This window comes from Moschus berezovskii, chromosome 1, assembly GCF_049115385.1.
Source record: "Moschus berezovskii isolate FMDL1 chromosome 1, NW_MosBer_1.0, whole genome shotgun sequence".
In the NCBI taxonomy this organism is placed as follows: domain Eukaryota; kingdom Metazoa; phylum Chordata; class Mammalia; order Artiodactyla; family Moschidae; genus Moschus; species Moschus berezovskii.
Genome location: NC_142460.1, coordinates 6867008 through 6892730, shown reverse-complemented (window position 1 = coordinate 6892730; position 25723 = coordinate 6867008). Strand labels below are relative to the sequence as shown.

The window sequence follows — 25723 nt, the reverse complement described above, 5'->3', positions numbered from 1 at the left end:
TTTATATGGGTTGTTGGGAGGTTTGCTCTGGTTTCCTGTCTCCCCCACTCCAGACTGTCTTCCTTGACTCCATTGGGAGCATCTAAGAAAGCATGGGGACTTTTCTGGTGGTCCAGTGGTTAAGACTTCACCTGCCACTCGGGGTGGGGGTCAGATCCCTGGTCAGAGAGCTAAGATTTCACATGCCTTGTGGCCAAAAATACAAAACATAAAGCAGAAACAATATTGCAGGGGCTTCCCTGGTGGCTCAGTGGTAAGGAATCCACCAACCAATGCAGGAGGCACAGGTTTGATCCCTGATCCAGGAAGATCCCACGGAGCAAGTAAGCCTGGGATCCACAACAACTGAGCCCACAGGCCACAGCTGCTGAAGCCCCAGCACCCTAGAGCCGGTGCTTGGCAACAAGAGAAGCCCCTGCAATGAGAAGCCCATGGACCACAATAGTAGCGCCCGCTGATTGCAGTTACAGAAAAGTCCATGCAGCACCCAAAAGCCAGTGCAGCCAAAAATAAATTTTAAAAATTATGTTTTTAAAAAAAGAAGAAAAACTGTTGTAACAAAATTAAAGACTTAAAAATGGTCTCAGTTCAGTTCGGTCGCTCAGTCGTGTCCGACTCTGCGACCCCATGAATCATAGAACGCCAGGCCTCCCATCCATCACCAACTCCTGGAGTTCACTCAAACTCATGTCCATCGAGCTGGTGATGCCATCCAGCCATCTCATGCTCTGTCGTCCCCATCTACTCCCGCCCCCAATCCCTCCCAGCATCAGGGTCTTTTCCAGTGAGTCAACTCATTGCATGAGGTGGCCAAAGTATTGGAGCTTCAGCATTAGAATCAGTACTTCCAGTGAACACCCAGGATTGATCTCCTCTAGAATGGACTGGTTGGATCTCCTTGCAGTCCAAGGGACTCTCAGTCTTCTCCAGCACCACAGTTCAAAAGCATCAATTCTTCGGTGATCAGCTTTCTTCACAGTCCAACTCTCACATCCATACATGACCACGGGAAAAACCATAGCCTTGACTAGATGGACCTTTGTTGGCAAAGAAACGTCTCTGCTTTTTAATATGCTATCTTGGTTGGTCATAACTTTCCTTCCAAGGAGTAAGCGTCTTTTAATTTCCTGGCTGCAATCAGCATCTGCAGTGATTTTGGAGCCCAAAAAAATAAAGTCTGACACTGTTTCCACTATTTCCCCATCTATCTCCCATGAAGGGATGGGAACAGATGCCATGATTTTGTTTTCTGAATGTTGAGCTTCAAGCCAACCTTTTCACTCTCCTCTTTCACTTTCATCAAGAGGCTCTTCAGTTCCTCTTCACTTTCTGCCATAAGGGTGGTATCATCTGCATATCTGAGGTTATTGATATTTCTCCCAGCAATCTTGATTCCAGCTTGTGCTTCTTCCAGTCCAGTGTTTCTCATGATGTACTCTGCATATAAGTCAAATAAGCAGGGTGACAATATACAGCCTTGACGCACTCCTTTTCCTATTTGGAACCAGTCTGTTGTTCCATGTCCAGTTCTAACTGTTGCTTCCTGACCTGCATACAGGTTTCTCAAGAGGCAGGTCAGGTGGTCTGGTATTCCCATCTCTTTCAGAATGTTCCACAGTTTATTGTGATCCACACAGTCAAAGGCTTTGGCATAGTCAATGAAGCAGAAATAGATGTTTTTCTGGAACTCTCTTGCTTTCTCCATGACCCAACGGATGTTGGCAATTTGATCTCTGGTTCCTCTGCCTTTTCTAAAACCTGCTTGAACATCTGGGAGTTCACAGTTCACATATTGCTGAAGCCTGGCTTGGAGAATTTTGAGCATGACTTTCCTAACGTGTGAGATGAGTGCAACTGTGCGGTAGTTTGAACATTCTTTGGCATCGCCTTTCTTTGGGATTGGAATGAAGACTGACCTTTTCCAGTCCTGTGGCCACTGCTGGGTTTTCCAAATTTGCTGGCATATTGAGTGCAGCACTTTCACAGCATCATCTTTCAGGTTTTGAAATAGCTCAATTGGAATTCCATCACCTCCACTAGCTTTGTTCCTAGTGATGCTCTCTAAGGCCCACTTGGCTTCACATTCCAAGATGTCTGGCTCCATGTGAGTGATCACACCATTCTGATTATCTTGGTCATGAAGATCTTTTTTGTATAGTTCTTCTGTGTATTCTTGCCACCTCTTCTTAATATCTTCTGCTTCTGTTAGGTCCCTACCATTTCTGTCTTTTATCGAGCCCATCTTTACATGAAATGGTCCCTTGATATCTCTAATTTTCTTGAAGAGATCTCTTGTTTTTCCTATTCTGTTGTTTTCCTCTATTTCTTTGCATTGATCACTGAGGAAGGCTTTCTTATCTCTCCCTGCTGTTCTTTGGAACTCTGCTTTCAGATGCTTATATCTTTCTTTATCTCCTTTGCTTTTCGCTTCTCTTCTTTTCACAGCTATTTGTAAGGCCTCCTCAGACAGCCATTTTGCTTTTTTGCATTTCTTTTCCATGGGGATGGTCTTGGTTCCTGTCTCCCGTACAATGTCACGAATCTCCATTCATAGTTCATCAGGCACTCTATCAGATCTAGTCCCTTAAATCTATTTCTTACTTCCACTGTATAATCATAAGGGATTTGATTTAGGTCATATCTGGATGGTCTAGTGGTTTACCCTGAAAGCAATTTACATCCAAGAAAAAATAAAATCTTACAAAACAAAACCTCCTCACACTGTTTGAAAGAGCACCCCCTGTCTACCTGTTCATTTTTCATAAGCCCTGTCAGCCATCAGCCATACTGGGGACTCTCCTGGCCTGTCCACCTGTAAGAATTCCTCACTCCTTCTTTCTGTCATCTATGCTTTGTTATCTACACCTACACTTGGATTTTGCTTACCTATGTTTTTATCATCACACGGACTTCCCTTAATTATGAACATAATTAACCTAACCATGGCATCTGGTCCCATCACTTCATGGGAAATAGATGGGGAAACAGTGGAAACAGTGTCAGACTTTATTTTTTGGGGCTCCAAAATCACTGCAGATGCTGATTGCAGTCATGAAATTAAAAGACTCTTGCTCCTTGGAAGGAAAGTTATGACCAACCTAGATAGCATATTAAAAAGCAGAGACGTTTCTTTGCCAACAAAGGTCCATCTAGTCAAGGCTATGGTTTTTCCCGTGGTCATGTATGGATGTGAGAGTTGGACTGTGAAGAAAGCTGATCACCGAAGAATTGATGCTTTTGAACTGTGGTGCTGGAGAAGACTGAGAGTCCCTTGGACTGCAAGGAGATCCAACCAGTCCATTCTAGAGGAGATCAATCCTGGGTGTTCATTGGAAGGACTGATGCTAAAACTGAAGCTCCAATACTTTGGCCACCTCATGTGAAGAGTTGACTCAGTGGAAAAGACTCTGATGCTGGGAGGGATTAGGGGCAGGAGGAGACGGGGACGACAGAGCATGAGATGGCTGGATGGCATCACCGACTTGATGGACACGAGTTTGAGTGAACTCCGGGAGTTGGTGATGGACAGGAAGGCCTGGCGTGCTGTGATTCATGGGGTCGCAAAGAGTCAGACACAACTGAGCGACCAAACTGAACTGAATCCTCTGACTCTTTGTGACCCCATGGACCACAGCCCACCAGGCTCCTCTGCTCATGGGATTTTCCAGTCAAGAATATTGGGGTGGGTATTCCCTCCTCTAGGGGATTTTCCTGACCCAGTGATCGAACCTGGGTCTCTTGCATTGCAGGCAGATTCTTTACCATCTGAGCCACCAGGGAAGCCTAACCCTTGGACAGAGGAACCTGGTGGGCTGCTGTCCAAAGGGTCTCAAAGAGTTGGACACGACTTTGGGATACAACTTCCCAACCCAGGGGTGGAACCTGCATCTCTTGTGTCTCCTGCATTGGCAGGTGGGTTCTTTACCACTAGTGCCACCTGGCAAGAATACTCGAGTGGGTTGCCGTTATCTTCTCCAATGGATCATCTTGACCCTGGGATTGAACCTGTGTCTCCTGCATTGGCAGATGGGTTCTTTACCACTGAGCCACCAGGGAAGCCTTCTGGCACACAGTAGGTGCTGATAAAGGTGGATTGGCCTGCCAGAGGTGGAGTACGTGAGCTCGTGGGCAGAGACTGCCTCATCAGTTGAGGGAGGGAGAAGGCGAGATTGCCAGAGACTCCTCCCTGAGTGGGGATGGTCCCCTCAGAGACCCCCACTCTCTCTCATTAGGGAGACTCGAGGCAGCTTCTTCACTTGCAGAACAATCTGTGGCTGAAATGGAATCCACAAACCAGTCCCCACAGTACTTTTGCTCCTGTTCAAAATAAACCCCACTCTATCTATGAGGGGTTTTATTTTTATTAAAAATATATATATTCCACATCCCTCCCAAACCTGCCTTTGAGCAAAAACTTGATTGTAGCTGTTCAATCGCTCCATTGTGTCTGACTCTGCGACCCCATGGACTGCAGCACACTAGGCTTCCCTGTCCATCACCATCTCCTGCAGTTTGCTCAATCTCATGTCCATCGAGTCAGTGATGCCATCCAACCATCTCATCCTCTGTTGTCCCGTCCTCCTCCTGCCTTCAGTCTTTCCCAGCATCAGGGTCTTTTCCAGTGAGTCGGCTCTTTGCATCAGGTGGCCAAAGTATTGGAGCTTCAGCTTCAGCATCAGTCCTTCCAATGAATAGTCAGGGTTGATTTCCTTTAGGATGCACTAGTTGGATCTCCTTGCAGTCCAAGGGACTCTCAAGAGTCTTCTCCAACACCACAGTTCAAAAGCATCAATTCTTTGGTGCTCAGCTTTCTTTATAGCCCAACTCTCACATCCATACATGACTACTGGAAAAACCATAGCTTTGACTAAAGGGACCTTTGTCAGCAAAGGTTCTTTGTCTCTGCTTTTTAATATGCTGTCTAGGTTTGTCAAACCCTGGTGCAAAGACTTAAACTGAAACGCAAGGTGCTGAATAAACTAATAGTGGTAGTGCAAATCTTTTAAATCTTCCTATCAAAACCCACCTCCCTGGAAGTTGTGCCCCCCGGTACCTAAGAGGCTGGGTCCATGGGAAGGGTCCAGTTAGCGGGCGTTCCTCTGACACTAACATGGTGTCAGAGTGTACAGCAGTGTCTTCTCTGCATAAGATGTGTCAAATGTCTGTGCCTTCTGGGCATGTGTGTGCTCAGTCGTGTCCAGCTCTTTGCAACCCCAGGGATTGTAGCCCGCCAGGCTCCTCTGTCCATGGGATTCTCTGAGCAAGAGTACTTGGAATGGGTTGCATTTTCCTTCTCCAGGGGATCTTCCCGACCTAGGGATGAAATCCACATCTCTTGCATTGCAGGAGGATTCTGTACCACTGAGCCGCCTGGGAAGTCAGGTAGCACTAATTTTTTAGACTAAAAAATATAAATAAGAAATGTGAGAAATAGTATGGGAAAATGTCTAGATCTCATGTAGCAGGTGAATGCTATTTTTTACATCAACAAATGCAAATAAAAGATAAGGGGAAATCTTTTTAAAAATCCTCCTAGCTCTTTATTCCTCAGAACCTCCTGCAAGTTACCAAGGAAGACTGTGATTACAGGGTCATATATGTGGAATAAGATTTGAATTTTTCAAATGATGGGAATAAGATGAGGAAACAAAGCGAGCTGTGCATTCTGAGTTAGAAACCACTTAATAGACAGAAGTACAGATTGGGGAGGGTTTTTTTTTTTTCCATTTAAGAAAACCCTTTGTATGAAAAGATACATCCTTTCAAACATGATTTGTGTGTCTTGTCTGGAGCTTTCTGCTCAGATTATTTCTAATTCTAGTGAGGGGAAAGCATTTCTTTCTAGCCAAAACAGCCGTCTGGATGAATACAAATGAGCTTGTAAAAGGCTTGAGTTACTAACGGCGTATAAACTCTGGGCAGGTGACCTTCTTCGTTTGAGCTTTGTTGCTGAAGACTGTTCTAAGCTTAGGCCTGGCTTATGTTCTGCTGGCCTCAGTGGATGGAGGGCTATGGCCAGGTGAGGCTCACTCCAGAGCAGATTCTGCCTGTGATAGAGATGAGGGAGAGGAGGAGAGCAAAAGCTGTTTCCAGAACCTTCCGCCATCTCCACCAAGCGGATTATTTCACTGAGCAAAATCGATTTGCCAGCAGCCAACCTGGGTCCCAGGATGAATCACGCATCTCTGGGATAGGGCACGGACAGATGCTCCCGCAAGGATGGTCAGTGCGGGGGACCCACATTCTTTAGGATCAACAGAAGGGGAACGAATCCCGGCTAGCTCCTTCGTCTCAGGAGGTGCTAGTGGTAAAGGATCTGCCCGCGATGTGGGAGACCGGGGTTCGATCCCTGGGTCGGGAAGATCCCCTGCTGGAGGGCATGGCAACCCACTCCAGTATTCTTGCCTGGGAAATCTCATGGATAGAGGAGCCTGGTGGGCCACAATCTATAGGGTCACAAAGAGTTGGACACAATGGAGCGCACGCGCGCTCACACACACACACCAGTGAGAACCAGCCAAGATGAGACCTGCAGCCCAGTGGGAAGAACAGAAACTTGGAAGTAACTAGGTTGCCTTCTTTCTAAGAAGGGGAATGCTAGCCTGTTTAAGAAAGAAGAGTTGCCTAGCACTTGGCTTCACCAATGCACAGAGGTTAAAATTCTGAAGTCATTTTTGTGGGTTCAAATCCCAGTCAGCTATGGACCCAGGCAGGTTAGTTCCCTCTCCAGCCTCCCTGCCTTAACTGGAAAATGGTGGTAATAATAGTGCTGGCCCCAAAGGGCAACAGTGATGATTATGACTAAAGTGTGGAATTCTCTTACCACACTGCTTGGCACATGTTAAAGATGGAAGAAACGTTACCTTTAATTGTACATTCTTTATTAACAAGTCTGCCATTATTACTTACTCATCTTTAGCCATAATTAGAGGGTGTGATAGCTAAAATAAATTTACCTCCTAGGGTGAGGTGAGAGAAATTGAAAACCAAGCCTGATCTTACAGTATTGACAACATTGTGTCAAACTGTGAAGAGTAACAACTAATACTTTAAAAAGCAAAAAAAAAAAAAAATTTGCTGACACATTTGAGTTAGTCCACATGATAAAGTTGGACTGTTTTTCCACTAATTCTTCTCAGGTGGCTCAGTCAGTAAAGAATCGCCTGCAATGCAGGAGACCCAGGTTTGATCCCTGGATCTGGAAGATCCCCTGGAGAAGGAAATGGCAACCCACTCCAGTATCCTTTCCTGGGAAATTCCATGGACTGAGGAGCCTGGTAAGCTACAGTCCATGGAGTCACAAAGCACTGGACACAACTTAGCGACTAAACTACCACCAGCACTGATTTTTGCTACCTCAGCTCTGCATCAGACTGGTGTCTAAAAAAGAGACGTCCCAGTATTGTGACCAAATCCAGGCATCTGAGGACGCCTTCTAAAACCTGAGCTTAATAGTTTTAAGCAGCAGAAATAAGTTCCCCTCCCCACCCAGTAACAGGAAAATAAGCAATGAGGGGAAAAAAAGAAATTAGGAAATTAAGTCGAGATGTCCTGGTGAATGCCTGAACGGTGACGATTCCTTACTCCTGCCAAACATGGGGAACTGTTGTTTCTCCTGTTTTCTCCCTAGAGGGGGACGGAATTATTGCATGATAAGTCATTTATCTTCGGTGCAGGTACGACGAGGATCTAACCGCATATTACCCAAAATGGGGAATTCACGTCACATTATTTTCCATCAGTGAGTAATAGACGGGAAATGGGAAATGTCACTACAAGGCTGGCTGGCCATCTGGCCAGAGCCTCTCGATGAACACAGCAGCTGATCTACATGGAAACATTAAGGCAACAAAGTCTGAATCTGTTTTGCTTCTCCAGGGACCGTCAGTTCATGCATGGGAGGAAGGCAATAAAGTCCAATTATTCTGGACGGGGCTACACAAGGCCTATGAAAATTATCTCAGGTTGGGTAACTCTAAAGCTAAGTATTTTTTAAAGTAGCCATCAGTCACTCCAAGTAACAAAATCAAACAAACTGATCAATCTCTGAGGAGCTACCCATTAATCAAAAGATGGTGGTGAGATGTTGGCAATTTTTCATGATTCCACGTGTAATATTTTACATCTGACATGCTGACAGGGTGGTCCAAATAGATGGAATTATCACGTCCAAAAAGAACAGTTTGGTTTCGTATGTTGGGCTACCTATGCACTGACCATTTAACATGGATCCTCAAGTTTCCCCTTTTCAAGTGTTTGCTTTCCTTTTATTTGGGGTGCACGGCACCTGTAGGTGTCAGTGACAATGATAAAAAGCTCTTCGTAGGGAGCATGACCAAAACTTTGGGGAAATCCAGTGCTTTGCCAGTGGTCCCCAGAGCCAAGGTTCTGTCCATCAATGTCCCATGTCTCCGGAGGTCAGCATGTTGTCCCCACCAAGCACAGAAGCAGCCTGACTGCTTATGACTTCAGTAGTCAGATGGATTGTACTACTTAGTAGGTGATGGTAAAGCCTAGAGGAGAGGTCAGTTATCATCACACTGGAGTGAAGTCTGTCTCAGGTACGACTGCTCAATCAACCTCACGAGTGTGGTTGCCCGGCTGGACTTAAAGTGGATATGAATGAGCACACCTAAAAAAAAAATTATAAAATCCTTCATATGTTTTTATTTTTTCTACACCACTGAAAACACAAACATCCCAATGGGTCCCTGTGGACTTTCAGATCAGTGAGTCTTTAGCCAAATCAGTCCATTTTTCCAGGGCTATGCTTCATCATCAGTGAAATGAGAGTGAACATTAGAAAGGGAGCAGCAGGTTAGGACCTGTGGGGCAGATCCGGCCCTCTGCTTGTTTATGTCAATAAAGTTTTATTGAAACACAGTCATGCCCTTCACTTCAAGCCCTTCTGCTTTCATACTGCAAGGGCAGAGTCAAGTGGTTGTAACAGAGGCTGTATGGCCAGCAAAGCCTAAAGTATGTACCATCTTGCCCATTAGAGTAAGAGTTTGTGGGCCCCTGACCAGGTGATCCCCATAAAGGTTCCTTCCAACCCTGAACTCTGTGATTCTGGGAAGAAGGAAAGAATAGGACACCGGTGGGTACCTAAGTGGAAGGGACGGCACAGGGGAGAGGAAAGGTTAGAAGGGGAGGCTGAATGGGCCGAAATAAATGTTCCTTTTCCCTTGTGATGTTGCTTTGGCCCAGCCCATGGTGGAACTCTGTGTGTGTGTGTGTGTGTGTGTGTGATCAGAGAAGGGCCCCAGCTCATACTTAAAAGATATGACAACCCTTTAGTGTTACTCAGTCATGTCCAACTCTGAGACTCCATGGGCTGTAGCCTGCCAGTCTCCTCTGTCCTTGGAATACTCCAGGCAAGAATGCAGGAGTGGGTTGCCATTTCCATTTCCTTCTCCAGGGGATCTTCCCGACGTGGGAATCAAACCCGGGTCTTCCGCATGGCAGGCAGAGTCTCTACCATCTGAGCCATCAGGAAAGCCAGTTTCCAATAAGGCAATGGGTGATGCCAGGGGCTCCCCACACGTCCCGAAGATCTGCCCCTCTGCACACAGGACAGTGGGTAGCAGGGGATCATGCTGGGGACCTTGTGGATGACACTTCCCCAGCAGGGCCTGATTCCATCCCGACGGTATCTGCTCTCTTCTGCTGTGCTCCGGGCACCCCACGTGTGTCTGCCACATGGTCCCCACCCTTCCCAGACTGTCACTCGCCTGCTCAGGAAGTCGCCCTTCGAAGCCTCTGCCAAGTTTCCGAAGCCCTCCTCTGTTTAGCCTTCTGCCAGCTCCTCTGTTATCACCCATTTTCCCTGGCTTGGCCCGGGGGCTCCTCACCATCCTCTGACCACCCCAGCACCCCCACCCCAACCACTGTGCTGCTCTTCCAGTGCCAGAACCTCCTTTCTCCCTGCCCTTAGCTTTGATGTCTGCATCCCTCAAGGCTCAGCTCAGTGTTCACCTCCTCCAGGAAGACCACCACTCTCTCCTGCCCCCTTCCCAACCCCTCTGGCATATTTCAGCAGACCAGCAGCTACTGGGTCTGTGTACTTCGGATCCGTCTCTACACACAACTACATGCCCTTGACGTCAGGATCTCTGTCTCTTATTTCTCTTGAGGTCACGGGATCGGACCTTGATAGGAGTCATTGCTTCAGTGATTCTCAACCGGTTTGGACAGCCCTGCTGAGGAGGGCCATGGCCTCTACTGTCCTTGGGAGATAACTGATCAACTGGCATATTTCACTGAGCTCATGCTTGTGGGTAGAGGGTCTGCTCAGCGGTATGAGGTCTGTGGAGCATCTTCCAAGGGCAGCAGGAGGTGAAGAAGGCTCTCAAAGGGCCCAGAACTCCAAGGGCATGAGTCAGGGCCGCCCAGTAGTGCAGGGAGAGCCAAAGCAGAAAGCACCCTGCATCTGTGCCTTGCATCCCCAGCATGCGCGGGGGTGACCTGAGAAAAGAGAACCATCTCTGGACCCCCCCAGGTCCCAGTCCTACCTCCCCCATGCGTCATGGCCTGATCAGATGTCTCCACACAGCTCCTGTTTCCCATCCTACCAAGTGCCTACCCGCCCCGCCAGAAAGCGGCTAGTGACTGTGTGTGAATGTGACAACTTGAACACCAACTGCCTGCATTCGCCCCAGTGGGCCCAGGTCCAGCAGATTCTAGGTATGTGATCCCGGCTATCGCGTGGCATCAGGCAGACCGTGCCCCTGGTTTCTGGGCCTCCACCGTGGTCATGTGATGCCTTGCCCAGAGGGAGGGGGCATCTAGTTCTCAGTGTCACCAGCTCCCCTGTTTCCCTTGTGCGGGTGGAAATTCAAGGCAGAGGTGAGCTGCCAGCAGCTTGCACTGCTGGGAGGAGTGGGATGGAGTGACAGGGGGATCCTTGTGTTGCGGAGGGCAGTCAGGCCCTGGTGTTGAGGTCACATGCCTCCCCACCTGTCCTGTTACTGCTCCATGGAGTCTTCCGGGGAACCGAGGGTTTGGAGCATCTCAAAGCAGGCGGTCAGGCGGTGGAGACGGCCCTTACTCTTTATCGTGTGAAAGGGTGCCTAATCCACTTTCCACCAAACTGGGAACCTAGATTCTTTTTCTTTCTTTTTTTGTTTTGGCCACGCCACTAGGTTTGCAGGATCTTAGTGGCGGCTCAGTGGTAAAGAATCCCCCTGCCAATGCAGGAGATGCGGGTTCGATCCCTGGGTCAGGAAGGTCCGATGAAGAAGGAAGTGGCAACCCACTCCAGTGTTCTTGCCACAGACTGAGGAGCCTGGCCGGCTGCAGTCCATAGTGTTTCAAAGAGTCAGACAGACTTAGCAACTAAATGAACACACAGTTCCCAGACCAGGGATTGAACCTAAGCCCCCTGCAGTGGAAGTGAGAAGTCCTAACCGCTGGACTGCCAAGGACATCCTTAGATTATTTTCTAAATCATTGAAGTTTTGATCCTGAGTGCAATCCTTTTATTTGCAAAAGTTTGGTTGAACACAGACCATCTAAACCAGGGGTCTCCAATCTCCAGGTCACGGATGGATACCTCCCATCAGATCAATGATAGTGTTAGATTAAAGTGCACGATATATGTAATGAGCTTGAATCATCCCCAAACTGTCCCCCACCCTATGAAATAGTCTTCCACAAAATCAGTCCCTGGTCCCCAGAATGTCAGGGACCGCGGATTCTAAACAATGTAGCTTAAGAATGTTCCTTCTGGTGTGCACACACACATCTTAACACACACCATCACTCTGTGCCCAGATGAGGTTTCAGGAGATGGATCTGTGATCTCTAAAAGCTGGTTTCCTGCAAGATGTGCAGGAAACCAACCTGTTATTTGAAGCTGTGTTTGCTCTGTACAAAGGCAAAGACAAGAAATATGGGGGGTGCCAGAGATGGTCACCCTTGTGTGGGGAGCACACTGGGTCTGCTTAGGCTCGTGCCTTTCTCCCTGGAGCTGGGAGGGTGGAAGCCTCGTGCGAGGAGAAGGTGCACTCACGACCATGAGTGACTCGGGACAGATCGGGGGAGTGGAGGACGACTGTCCACGCCGAGCACCCTGGTTGGTCTCAGGCTGGGTCTGCAGTTGACATGGGGTCTGCCCACACCATCTGAGTGTGACACATGTCATCTCCCCCTTCCCCTTACCAAATGCCTCTGCTCCCAGGAAAGACCATGCACGGACACCAGGGGTGTGTGCCCAGCGGTGCCGGGGCTGTAGAGGCAGGGTCCTGGCTGCTCATGACCTAGTCACTGAGCCAGACATACTGTTTGTTGGGGACCCAGTGGATGATTGAAACATAACCTCGGAGTCAAAACTACACTCTTCTCAGACTTACCTTGAGCACAAAAAGGTCGAAGTTTGCCAAAGAGAGAAACGTCAGTACTCGCCTTCCCACTGGGAGCTGTGGTCTGTAATTTACACGTGGAACCCCCAGGCACAGAAGCATCCTCGCAGCACTGTTCTCAGGTTACCCTCCCCCGTGCGTCTGCATCCTGTCCTCTGGAAGGGACCATACATCACAGCATCCTCCGGATGCTGTCACCTGGAGCTGCTGAAATCCGGGGCCGCAGGGCGGGGGAGGGGGCGGGGGAGTCCCGGGCTTTGCCGGCCTTGGGGCAGGGATGTTCTCAGACCCCCACCCCCCACCCCAAGCTGGGGAGCTCTCGGTGTCTCCCAGAGTTAATAAGTGAGGCCAGGAAGTGTGCATGTGCCAAGCCAAGTGCACCGTTCGGTTTGAGCCACTCCACTGTGGTCCTGATGCGCTTTATTTCTAGACAGGCTCTTCACCCACCAGGGCGATCACACGTAGTCTCAGATAGCGTGGGGTCTGAAACTGGGAAAGGAAGGCCAGGTGGGTTGAGTGTGGGGTGTGGCTGCCTTGATTACATTGGACATGAAAAGAAGATGACTTGTATAATGAGCGTAGGTGCCACTGAGCCATTATCTTACGTTGGGACACATTTATCCACAAAAGGAACGCAGAGATCTTGCTGGGAGGTGTGGCCTTTATTTTTAACCTTAAGTCATGAATGAATTTCCTATAATAGCTTGATGCTTCCCTGATGGCTCAGATGGTAAAGAATCTGCCCGCGATGCAGGAGACCCGGATTCAATCCCTGGATTGGGAAGATCCCCCGGAGAAAGGGGATGGCAACCCACTCCAGTATTCTTGCCTGGAGAACTCCATGGACAGGGGAGCCCAGAGGGCTACAGTCCATGGGGCGGCAGAGAGTCAGACATGACTGACCGACTAGGAATCTGAAAGAATCCAAATAACTTGATGGGGATATTTTTAGCTGGCATTTTGCCATTGATAGAGCATCTTGAAGCCTAAGAGCCGTAATGAAACACTAAATATTCTCCAGCATGATTCTTTAAATCTTTTTTTAATTGTGGTAAAAGTCACATAATATAAAACATACTGTTCACACCCTGTCTAACTGTGTGGTTCAGAGGCACTAAGTGCATTCACATGGTTGTGCAGCTCTCACCGTCACCCGTCTCCTGACCTTGTCCCCTTCCTGAACTGAAACTGCCCCCATTAAGCACTTAAGTCCTCATTCCCCTCACCGCCCCCCACCCCCACCCCTGGCACCCGTCAGTGTCCTTTCTGACTGTGAATCTGACCATTCTAGCTACCTCGTTTAAGTGGAGTCAGGCAGTGCTTGTCTGGCCCTACCGTAGCCTGGAATGCAGTTTTAAGCTTAGCTGAATACACCAGCGTGCTTTTTTAGCAGAGAAATCATGACAGGGTTGCCAGTTCCCCGGAGAAGTGAGGGGCCGGGAACAGGGATGACAGATGCATGCCACAGTGCCCCGCCCCCGCTGCCCCCATCAGCCCGCCCGAGGCCCCAGCCCAGCGCTATGGGCATCAGGACCTAAACACTCTCTCCAGCCTGCATCCCAGCCCCCGCCCGATTCCCCCTCCAGCAGTGACCTCCAGCTCTGGGCCTCACTGAGTTGCTCTCAAGACATCTGCCCACACAGATGCACCTCTGATGCGTGGAAGATTATTTCCTTGCCTCCCACCCCCAAATTCCAAGCCATGTACAGGACTTTCTCGGAATTTTCAGGACTTTCAGGATTTTCTCGGAATGTTGTGAAAATCTGTGTCTTGGCCATGGGAGCGTTCAGAAGTCGAGGTTTGTGTGGCTCTGGTTACAAGATGGTATGTCTGAAGCTATGTTGTTGTTTAGTTGCTAAGTCGTGTCAACTCTTTCGCAACCCCACAGACCATACCCCCTCCAGACTCCTCTGCGTGGGATTTTCCAGGCAAGATGACTGGAGTGGGTTGCCATTTCCTCCTCCAAGGGCATCTTCCCGACCCAGGGATCGAACCTGCATCTCCTGCTTTGGCAGGTGGATTCTTTACCATTGAGCCACCTGAAAAACATCTGAAACTATAGTCCTGCCCTGAATAGATATTTGGCAGGCCACCACACTCTCTTCTCCTGGGTATCTGTGAGCTGGGGAAAGATGGAAACCACCTTTAGAAAAGGTTCCCACCAATTCTCCCTTCCTTCTCTTTCTCCCTTCCTTCTCTTTCTCCCTCTCCATCCTTCACCAAGTGGGTACCAGAAGGGGACATATGAAACCTCAGCTTCTCCCACGGAATGGCTTAAATGCTGCCAGGAACCCAGTGGATTGCCTGGTGGTTTAAGGAGACGCTGATCTTTACAAAGCAGCCTCCACTTTCAGACGTTCTGTGGTCACAGCCAAGTTTTTAAATCTTTGCTACTCAGCACCTATCCTCCCAAACGGTGGATTATTTTTTTCCCTTCCTTTTTGAAATGACAGCTTTTTGAGAAAGTCTGGCCTTCCCCCAAACCACTGCCATTTTGGGCCTTCTGCTCGGCGCAGCTTGGAAATTGAAGTGAGCAGCTGCTAGGTCACAGCGTCTGATGGTCCGCGATCCCATGAGAGTCGCTCTGCAAAGCTGTGAGCCTCATCTACGGGGAGAACTAAAAAGAGGATGGTATTCTGAGAGACATACCGGCTTCCTCCTGCCAAACGTCTAAGGAAAACGCACACGGTGTTTTCCATTTCCTGCCTGGGTGCCACAGGAGACCCCCTGGGATGGTACCACATGAGCTGAAAAGACCTTGGAAAGAGATGTTTTACTTGGGGTCGTTGTGGCTTCTGGGGGACTGTTAGGACGTGTGGAGTCTCCTACTGTTGAGAGTTGAATTCTGTCCCTGCCTTTCCAAGAGAGGTTCACGTCTTCATCCCTCAAACCTGCAAATGTGACCTTGTGTGGCAACAGGGTCTTTGACGATATGGTTGAGATAAGGTCATGCTGGAGGACGTGCATGCAGGCTCAGTGCAATTTCATCTCATTGTTAAAATTTTTTGAAATTTTGAAATTTGAAAAAGAGGTGAAATTTGAAAGGCACGGGACTGGCTAGACTGAAAGCCACTTTCAGAACCCAAACTGAAAAATTGGGGTAATTGCATTCATCAAAAACGGAACCCACAGGTTGTACATCTGTGTGTGTGTGTGTTGTGTATGTGTGTGTTGTGTGTGTGTGTGTATATGTTGTCTGTATGCATAAACAGATTTATTTTAAGGAATTGCTTGTCTCACATGACTGGAGGCTCGGCATGTCCCACATCTGCAGGCTAGACCAAAGGCTGGAGACTCAGGGAGGATTTGGTGTTCCAATCCAAAGGCCATCTGCTGGCAAAATTTCCTTCTCGCTCAGGGAGGCCCTACTAAGGCTTTCCACTGATTAAGATCGACCTCTCGCTATGCAGAGCAATCTGCTTTACTCAAAGTCCATCAATTTCCATGTTCATTTCATCCCAATACACCCCCCACAGACACATCCAGAGGAACATTTGACCAATTTTCTGGGCTCCATGGCCCAATCAAGTCGATACATAAAGTTAATCATCACCATAATTGTCTGGTTACTGTTTCTCAATGGATGTGCCATTGATGTTTGGAGCAGAACAGTTCTCCACTGTGCCGGGGTGCCCCAGCCACTGTGGGATGTTTGACAGCCTTAGTCCCTGTCCACTCACACCCTTGATGTCCCCAAATGGTAACAACTAAAGTTATGCCCACGCATTGCTAACATCCCCTCAGGATGTCTCCTGTCCAGGCTGGAGGACACTGATTCAGATGGGCTTATGCAATAATGTTGCAGAAATGTTGGCAACATCAAGATGAATGGCAGACTTCTCAGTTCTTGATGTTCAGACCTCACATGGATACAGCTGTTGCCTAATCCAGGAATTGGTGAAATTTTTCTGTAAAGGGCCAGATAGCAGCTATTTTAGGCTTTGGGACTACATGGTCTTCATCAGAACTACTCAACTCTGCACTGGTACAGCAAAAGCAGCCATGAACAATACATAAATAAAAATGTTCCTATAAAAGTTTAAGGACATGATTTGAATATAATTTTTCATGTGTCATGAAATATTATTCTTATCTTGACTTTTCCCCAGCCGTTTAAAATGTGAAAACCATTCTTAGCTTGCAGGCAGTCTGAATGTAACTCTCTCTTACTTTTATCCCCCATGAACTCAGTGTGTTCAGCTAATAATTGAATGAAGACTTCAATAAATGTTCATTGAATTGAATGAAACAGAAATTGATCAAAAACAGTGCTTTTCAAACTTCATTTTTATCAGCAGAAACTTTTTGGAGTTTGAATCTTAGAGAAACCCCAGTGTTTGAAACAAATGTAGTATGTTATTAGTAAAATTTTATTTTTTGAGTTCAAATGGATAACATTTGTATATTTTGATGGATATAAAAATCAAGGGGGAATTCCAGATGGCTGTGTCAAGATGCTCTTTGAGTAAACTGTCCAGATGCTTGAAAAAGGAGAGAGAGGGAAGTTTCTGTTTCAAAGCTGAACCCCTGATGATATCTAATGGTGGTTTATATTCTTATTCATAAATATAAAAGTTAGACAAGAAGCATCAAAAGCTTCAAATAAATGACAGATGTAATCTCGTGGTTGGGCATGTCACAAGGTGTTCTTATACAGTGGGCTCCTATGGCTGTGACAAGCAGGTCATAGCTATGCTCCCATAATTTTATGTAACTGGATAAAGGCAAGTCTGAATTTGTAAAAGATTCGTAGCCCCTGACACATTTGCAATAAATGCAAATCCCCCAGAGAAATGCTGGAAGAAGCTTGATTCCCAGGAGAGCTTAAAGGAAGCCCAATTTAACACACAGGTGTTCTCTAACGTCTGCGCAATTCATGTATATCTGACTATCTGGAAGTTTATGACATTTCCATTATAGTTTTTTTTTTACCAGTTAAGAATTTTGTAAATATTTTTTCAATTGTGGTAAAACATATGTAACATAAAACTTAGCATTTCAACCATTTTTAAGTGTGGAATTCAGTGACATTAAGTACATTCATATTGTGTAACCATCACCACTATCCATTTCCAGACTTTTTCATCATCCCAAACAGAAACTCTGCACCCACGAAACAATAGCCTCCTATTCCTCCCTCCCTCCAGCCCTTGGCAATCATGACCCTACTCTCTATCTCTGTGAATTTGACAGTTCTGGGTACTTTATACACATGGAGTCATATTTGTCCTTTTGTGACTGGCTTTACTTCCCTTGGCATCATGTTTTCAAGCTTCATCCATATGGTTGCGTGTATCAGAACTTTCTTCCTCTTTCAGTTCAGTTCAGTTCAGTCGCTCAGTCGTGTCCGACTCTCCGCGACCCCATGAATCACAGCACGCCAGGCCTCCCTGTCCATCACCAACTCCCGGAGTTCACTCAAACTCATGTCCACAGAATCGGTGATGCCATCCAGCCATCTCATTCTCCGTCGTCCCCTTCTCCTCCCGCCCCCAACCTTTCCCAGCATCAGAGTCTTTTCCAGTGAGTCAACTCGTCTTCCTCTTTAAGCCTGAATAATGTTCCATTGTATGGATGCAGCACATTGTGTTTATCCGTTCGTCTAGAGGTGGACACTTGGCTCATTTCCCCCTTTTGGCTATTGTGAATAATGCTGCCCAAAGCATAGTCGTTTGTGTCTGTTTCTGTCTGTGCTTTCAAGTCTTTGGGATATAGTAATATACCTAGGCATGGAATTGCTAGATCTTGTATTTCATTTTTTTGAGGTATGTCTGTACTATTCTCCACAGAGGCTACACTATTTTACATTTCCACCAGTAGGGCCCAAGCGTTCCAATTTCTCCACGTTCCCACCAACACTTGCTTCCTGTTTTTTTGTTTTTGTCTTGTTTCCCACGTGAATCAGGAACGTGTTTAAAGGAGACTTGTTGTACATTCGTAGCCCCTGAAGCCCTTTCATGTTCCTTTAGGTTCCACAGGTTAGTTCAAAAGCCAGTGCTGGGTTTTTTTGACCCTCTTTCAGAGTTTGTGATCTAAGAATAAACCTTCCTTGAGTTCACTCCAAGAATTGAGTGGGATGATTGATTTCAAGCTGGAGGTGAGACCAGGAAACGAAACAGATCTCCAGGCGAGGGCTGGTGTTCACAGCCCACGTGAAAACCAGCCACCCACCTCTTAAGATCAGGTGAAGCGAGAAACCGCCTGGTCCTGCTCGCTCTCCCTTCCCGGTCTCTCTCCCTAAGCCTCTCTGTCTCTGAGAGAGGCTACTGACGTGTAGAAGCTGGAGCTTCGCACTCCAAGGGAAGGAAAGATTCCCTCCAAATAGCCCAGCATTGTGATGGCTCTTTTGAGCCATCTCATAACCCCCTGCCCCACACCTGCAGCCCCACTTGCCACCAGGATGCCAGAAGAATGAGTGCCCCTGTCTTAGGAGGAGTTCCCTGCCTCCCCAAAGCTCCCTCTCTCCTTCCAGCCACCAGGCTCCTGATGTCTTCTCCATTCTGGAAAATGTTCCATAGTCCTAGGGCTCAAAGATGCCCCAAGTCCCAAGCAGACAGGGCTCCTGCTGACTGCTATGTCAGTAAGGATGCATTGGGCTGCAAGTAACAGATAATCCCACCTCAACAAAAAGAACAGTGTGCCCTCTCACTAAGCAGAGGTCCAGAGGTAGAACAGCTCTGGGGTATGTTCATTCAGTGGCTCCATGAGGTCTTCAAAGACCCCAGTGCTCCCATCTTTCTAGCCACATTCTCAGAGGACAGCTTCGTCCCCAGGGTAGCTCCTCAAGGCACAGAATGGCTGCTGCACCACCAGCTTTCTCATCCAGGACACTATGATATCCACCAGAAGGGAGAAGATGTGCTTTCTCCTCTTCATTCCTCCCTTTACAAGCAAGGAAGCTTTACCAGGCAGCCTCCCATTGACCATGATTACATCACATGGTTAAGCTCAAGGAATCACTGCAGAGGGACGGGACCACAATGATTACCTTTGGTTTAATCACCTATCATGAACTTGCTTTGTATTTTTCACTCTTTCCCTTTTTTTAGGTAAGAAATACACAGATATTTTTTGTTCTGAATAATTTATTCAATACAGAAGTGTGTTGAGTAAAAATATGAAAAGTGTCCTTTACAGCCTTCCCAGTCTCACTTTCCTCCTGAGAAGGAAATTGTCTCAATTTTGGTGTCCTCTTCCCGTTTCCTTTATCCATTTGCATACACATGGATGGTCATATATACTTAGGCACTTTGCTTTAATATTTACGTAGATGGTATTTTGTTCAGTTGCTGACCTTTTTCCACTTAGCATTCAGTACTTTTAGATTTACTTCATTCACTTCAGTGGGAGAATATTATCCCATAGGGCGGGTATTCCACTGCTTTGCATTTTGACTAGGTTTTCAATCTTGAGTCTTATCCCCATAGCTAGATTGTAAACATCCTGAAGGCACATTTTTCTGTCTCCTAGCACTTGATACAGTATCTTCTTACAAAGTGAAAGTCAATTAATAGCTACTGATGGGAAGATTCTTTCTCTTGCTACACAAGAGATGTTTTAGCACTTCTGTTTGAGGTGGAGGCTTTTTCAGAGTGAGTAGAAGGGACACAGCTCCATAATCTATCAGTTTGTCACTTTTTTGTCTATCGACAGTGACAAGTCCATCTACCGGCCAGGGAGAGTTGATCCTTTTCCACTTTCCTTTGGCAATGTTTCCTGGGTTCATTGCAGTTTCCCCAGCAGGTTGTCAATTCAGAGCACTTGGGCTCCTTGCAACATTCGGCTCACATAGGAGCACTGGGGCAGAGTTATTAACAGCCCGCACTTCCTGGAGAACTGTTTCAAGGGCTACTAATGGTGTTCACAGACAGTTGGACTGGAGCAGTTATCCATATGCCTAGACATACACTCTTAATAACCTTTTCCAGGTTTCTTGAGGCAGTCACAACTACATAAAATTGGTTACAACTGAACCTATTCTAGACCCTTTGGTGGGGAGAAATTACTTCAATATGAGGCTATCACCTCAAAACAGACCAACCAAATTTAGGACTGGATGAACTTCTCTGAGCAATCACTCTTGAAGCAGATGTTGGCATTCAGACATGCTGATAGCGTCAATGAATATCATCTCAGACTTTGGTGGGGCTTCCGTACTTCTGAATCTGCCCAGCTTCCTGTAGTAGCTGGACGAATTACCATTGTGAAGGAGCAAAGAAGAGAAACACATGTCTCCCAGATGTGCTCTTGCATTAGGGAGCACTCTCAAAATTTGGACCTTAACAGGAAATCTGGAATGATGAAAGGAAATCAACAATAGAAATGAGACTGAAATTAGTTTACGTCCCTCAGTTGATAACACAGAAGGGGAAACTTTTGGATCAATCATTTTAATTACTATTGATTATGAAAACTCTGATCTCTACCACTAAGAAGTCTACAATTGAATTGGGGAAAGAGAGCATCCACATATGAAATACTGGACAATAATACAAGTTAATATATGGGATCGAGACTAAGTAAATGCCTATTTGGGTTTGGAGGGATAGCAAGGCTCTGCTTCCAAAGAGAGCTGGCAATCTGCCTGGATACACTGACAGTACCATGCTTGACCAGGCCTACCTACGCAGTTTTCAGAAAAGCAGTTTTTTCTGGGGACCCAGCCTGGATTTCTTTGCCAACCTGGATGCCTGTATATGTCTTCAGTTGCTGACGCTGAAAGGTTCCCACCCTGCCTCCCACTGTCTTCCTACCACCTCCCTTACCTTGAAATAGCCATAGCCATCAAAGACCTTTCTGCCCTTTTCTCTTTGCCCACACCTCCTATCTCATCCTCATTTGTTGAGAAAAACATTGCTGGCAGATAGAGGAGACAGGATCAGGAGAAAACCTAGATTCCCCTTGTTAAAAGGGATTAAGAGGGTTCCTAATAAGTGGGTCAGAGCCTGATTGGGGGGTGTTGGCTGAGGGGAGCCCTGCAGGCTGCACCCCGTGCCCAGGCACTAGGGTCCCTGATACCCCTTGTGGGTGTTCTGTAGACAAATATTTCTGCAGGCCAACATTGGATTACGTGACTGCGGACCTTGGGATTCAAAAGGGAAGGATGAAACCATCACAGCAACTTGGGTTTTCATTCAAGGGGAGTTTTTCCTCTACAGAACGTTGTAACTGGTAATTAAAGGTGGGCAACACAGTCCTGGAGAAATGGGTTTTCCTCCTCTCCAAACCTGTCTTTCCAAGAGAAACAGGCATAAGCAGGGCCACCGGGTCCACCCTCCTAACCGGAGCCAGCTGCCCCTGATGGTTTATGGTCTGGTCCGCTTCAGTTTCTCATGTGTTACCTTTCTAGGGGCTGCGAGGCCCAGCCATCTGGACCCAGGCCAAGAAGTCAAGAACTGCTGAAGTCCAGGCCTCCACGCTTGCACTGACACAAGCGACCACCCAGCCCTGCCAACCCATATGGCTCTGTTTTCCTGATGTATGAGGTGGGTAGAATGCTTTCCCCCTAAAAGAGGACTCCAAGGGATTAATTAGTTAAAATCTGTAAACATGTATCATTATAATTAGTATTCCAGTTTCTAGTTAAACCAAACTGGCCAAAAGGAAAGAAAATACCAGCCCTACCTCTGAGGGCAGCTACCTTTGCTTTTCTGGTATTTCCAGTCTGACCAGTGGGAGAATGTCCTGGGAAGTTGTATTTGCTGGGTCTGAGCCTGTAGCTGTGTTCACCACGTTTGAGGATGAGGAGGCCAAGAATCCAATTGTGCCCCAGACCCATCTGGGCTCTGCTTGTTCAGACCACTGGCTCTAGCAAAGGCTGGACATCCCGCATTTGACCCAGATGCAGTATGTCTACTGTAGGGCCCTGTGTCTTCATGTTCTTTGGGGATGGACAGGTTGTAGAGGCCACTGTAAAGAGATTTTTGGTCTCTGAGGTGTTAATCTAAAAGCAGCGCCTCTGAGGTAGTGACTGCTGAACAATCCTGCATGGTAGGGCAACCCTCCCCTCCACAGCGACTCGGCCCCGACCGTTCTTTTTCATGGGAGACCCTCAATGGACCTCAGCCAGCTCAGCATGGCTCCCTTTTTCTGAGTCTAAATAAATCCACCCCATTCCCACTCCTGCTTTCAAGTGGTAAACACCACCCCCAAACGTCTACCCTGCTAACAAGACCAAACAAAGGAAGGCCTCAGACCTCTCTCCCCGTGAACTTCCGGGGTCAGCACAGCCTCCTCCCAAGATGGCCAACACCGGAAGTGCCTTCACCCACAGAGCGGGGGCTCGGCCTGCTCCATCAAGGAAGTTAGGGCCTAAAGCAGGAAGCACGGTAGCCATGCACAGGGCTCAAGATAGCAGTTTGCCACTGTTTAACTGGGTGGTTTGAAACGATCTGTTCAATATTTACTTAGAGGAAAGGCTGAGTCCTCTAAATAAAGGAAGGGCCCAATAGGAGAAGAAGCTGTCAGGAGGGAGCCTCAGCCTGTCCCCCACTGCCAGGAAATTCATTTCTGGCCCCACATTTGCAGCAACCCCTCCCCCCAACCTCAGCAAAACAGAAGCCTCATGGTTAAGGTCACCCACCTACCTCAAAAGACACTGTCCCGCTCAGGCCCCTCAGAACCCCTCATTCCAGGCCCTATTCATGCGATCCTTCCCTCTCCCACCCCACCATTTCCCCTAAAGGCAGGTCTGGAAGACCATTGTCTCTCTGTCTTGCTACTGTTTTCAGTGAGGCTGCAGCTTAGGGTCAGCCCACCCTGACTGAAAGGAAAGGAAGTTTCCTTCCAAGAACACCGGGAGGCCTGAGTGCTCTGGTGTGTCTGTAAGGGGTGGCTCTGCGTCTGCCCACTCTTTGCCCCCCACTCCAGGCAACCCAGGCCCCCCCAGCATATGTGGGATAAGCCATGACGTGGGCAGTGCACACAGAAGTTAGGAAGGATTGCTCTTTGGGCCTTTAGAAGTTTAATTCTGGTTTCTGCTTGGACAGGCCCCTCACGTGCCCCTGGTCATCGCTCCTGGGCGCACAGGGATGCTTGTGGCACCGGCTGCAGTTGCAGAGGACTTCTGTCCCTGGGGGCTCGCTGATCTTCACCCTCTGCTTCCTCCACCGTTTCCATGAGGGCAACTTGAGCTGCCTGGAAACTGACTTTCTGACATCCAGCCTACTATTCTTTTGTCCTTTGAGGCAAGTCCGAACACCTTTTACTCAAAACTATGGCTGGAACTTGAAATAAGTGGTAGAAAGAAAGGCCAAAGCAGAATAAGCAGTGTACTTTTCAGCACACACTGAATTCGGAAAAGCTCTGAAAATACTCATTAGCCAGGAGTTGTGTATCATGCCATCTGCTGAGTCGAAGGCCCCGAAGGAGACAGGGGCTTCCTTCGCAGGTCTCATCCTTAGAACGCAGATTGTGGTAGGGGGCGTGGGAGAGTGTAGTAATTACATTTAACTTTTAAGGTAAGTATTTCTGAGACCAGGGTTATCAGAATGAATCAGCATCATGTGGGGTAGAATTAACAAGAAATGTGTGTGTCCCATTTGCAAATAGTAACAACACTGCTGGGAGCGGAGACACCCCCTCTGTGAAGTGGGACCAGGCAATCATTTTTTGTTTGTTTGTTTTTGTAGGGTTTTTTCAGATAACTGACCCCAATCCTTTTCCATTTCCACACAGTTATTAAGTAATCAAGCAGTTGTCTCTGGATTTTGTCACCTGGTGGTGGCCATCATGCCTGGGAGCCTTGGGTCCCCTGCTGCGTTGTCCTCTGGGTTTTATATTGCCTGACACTAAAAACATTCACCAGCCATGGGTGAAAGCCATCCAGGAGTTGTGGTTTCTTCTTTGTCCATGTTGGTCAATTTCTCTTGACCTTCAGGGTGTGACTACTTTATGCACATATCTTTGGCTGACATGGTTGTTGCCATTTCATACAGTTCTTTTTATTTTGCAGTAGGCATTTTGTTCCATATTAAATTAATACTTATTTTTACTTAAAAAATCACATAGAAGAGCATGGTATTAGAAGTGAAAGTGCTTCTTACAAGTCTCCACCCTTAGCTCCACTTCCCAGAGGTGACCCCTGTGGACAGATACAGGCTTGAGAGGATTCTCTGCATGATCAGAGTGCATGTGCTGCTTTGTACACAAATAGGATCACACTGGACCCACTGGATTTCAGCTTCCTTCCTTTGCTTACAATCGTGTCTTGGAATTCTGCACATTAGAACTTTGAGAAGCATTTCATCTTTCACTGAGGGTGTCTTAATTTGGCTTACAGGTGCCATCAGTTAGCTGTTCTTTTATTGACAACATTTAGCTTTTATCTAGTTTTTTTCTTTTTTTTCCTGACAAAGCGTCAATGAGTATTGGGTATTATGTGTCTTTGCTTGCTTTAAGAGTTTGACTATAAGATGAATTTCAATAGCTGGGTTAAAGAGTAGTCACAATTTACATGTTGATAATTATAACCAAATTATTTTCCAGAAAAGATACAGACAGTATGATAATGCAACAGGGCAGTTTCTAGAGAAGCAAAATGGCCAATTCAGTCATCTGTAAATGGATGTTGACAGTGCATTAAGCTTCCCTTCCATCAAAGCCAGCTGATTTGGGCTGGATTAAGCCAGGAAGCAAGTGAGCTATGGACTTCTCTCCATGCTTCTCTTCTGAAGCTAAATATGTAAGATTTGGGCTATTCTAAGTGGTTTTGTATTTTCTTTTCATTGCAGTCCCTGAGTCCCAGGGACTGGGACTGCTGTATGTTCATTGGGCAAGGGGACGGGCTCAGAGTGATGACGTGGGGTCTCTGAGCCTTTGTAGAGCTACAGGGACGTGGATTCTGGGTTGAGCTGCCAACTGCAGGCTCAGAGGTGGGGGGGCCCCCAAGGTGTGCTGTTTTGGGATTTCTTTTCACTTCTCTGGTCATCCTATCCTTCACAACCCAAGTGCCCCTGTCCTTCAGCCCTTTTCTACCTGTATTGTCCGCTAGAAAATTACTAAGGGGGTTAATAAAGTCATGCTTCTGGGATCTCCTCCTTCAGCGGCTCAGGGTGGGTTTCTGAGTGCTTCCCTGGCTATCTGAGGTGAAGGACTACTGTATTCTTTTTATTTTAAATTTCCAATCTGTTATAGATCAATAATTTTGCAAAATACTAAAAAAAAAGAAAAAGAATTATGAGAAGAGTGACATGAAAAATAAAGACATACAAAATACAAACCCAATTTCTTTTTCTGCTTAACATACCTAATATTACTTTGCTATTTTGCTGTAAAAGTGTTTTGAAATGCTTCCTCCAAATTTCTGCTCTCATCTCACTGGAGATGGGGAACAGTTTGAGTCACGCTGCTTGAAGTTGGTCTCC

General features: G+C 47.1%; 1 long non-coding RNA gene across 1 annotated transcript in view; it reads left to right on the top strand.

The window, feature by feature from the left end:
• LOC129549124 (uncharacterized) overlaps window positions 1-25413 on the top strand; it is a 34055-nt gene extending 8642 nt beyond the window's left edge. Inside the window, exons 3-4 of the long non-coding RNA XR_008684489.2 lie at window positions 21709-21844; window positions 23348-25413. This is a non-coding gene — a long non-coding RNA (uncharacterized LOC129549124). The remainder of the gene's footprint in view (window positions 1-21708; window positions 21845-23347) is intronic.
• Window positions 25414-25723: the final 310 nt, after the last annotated feature.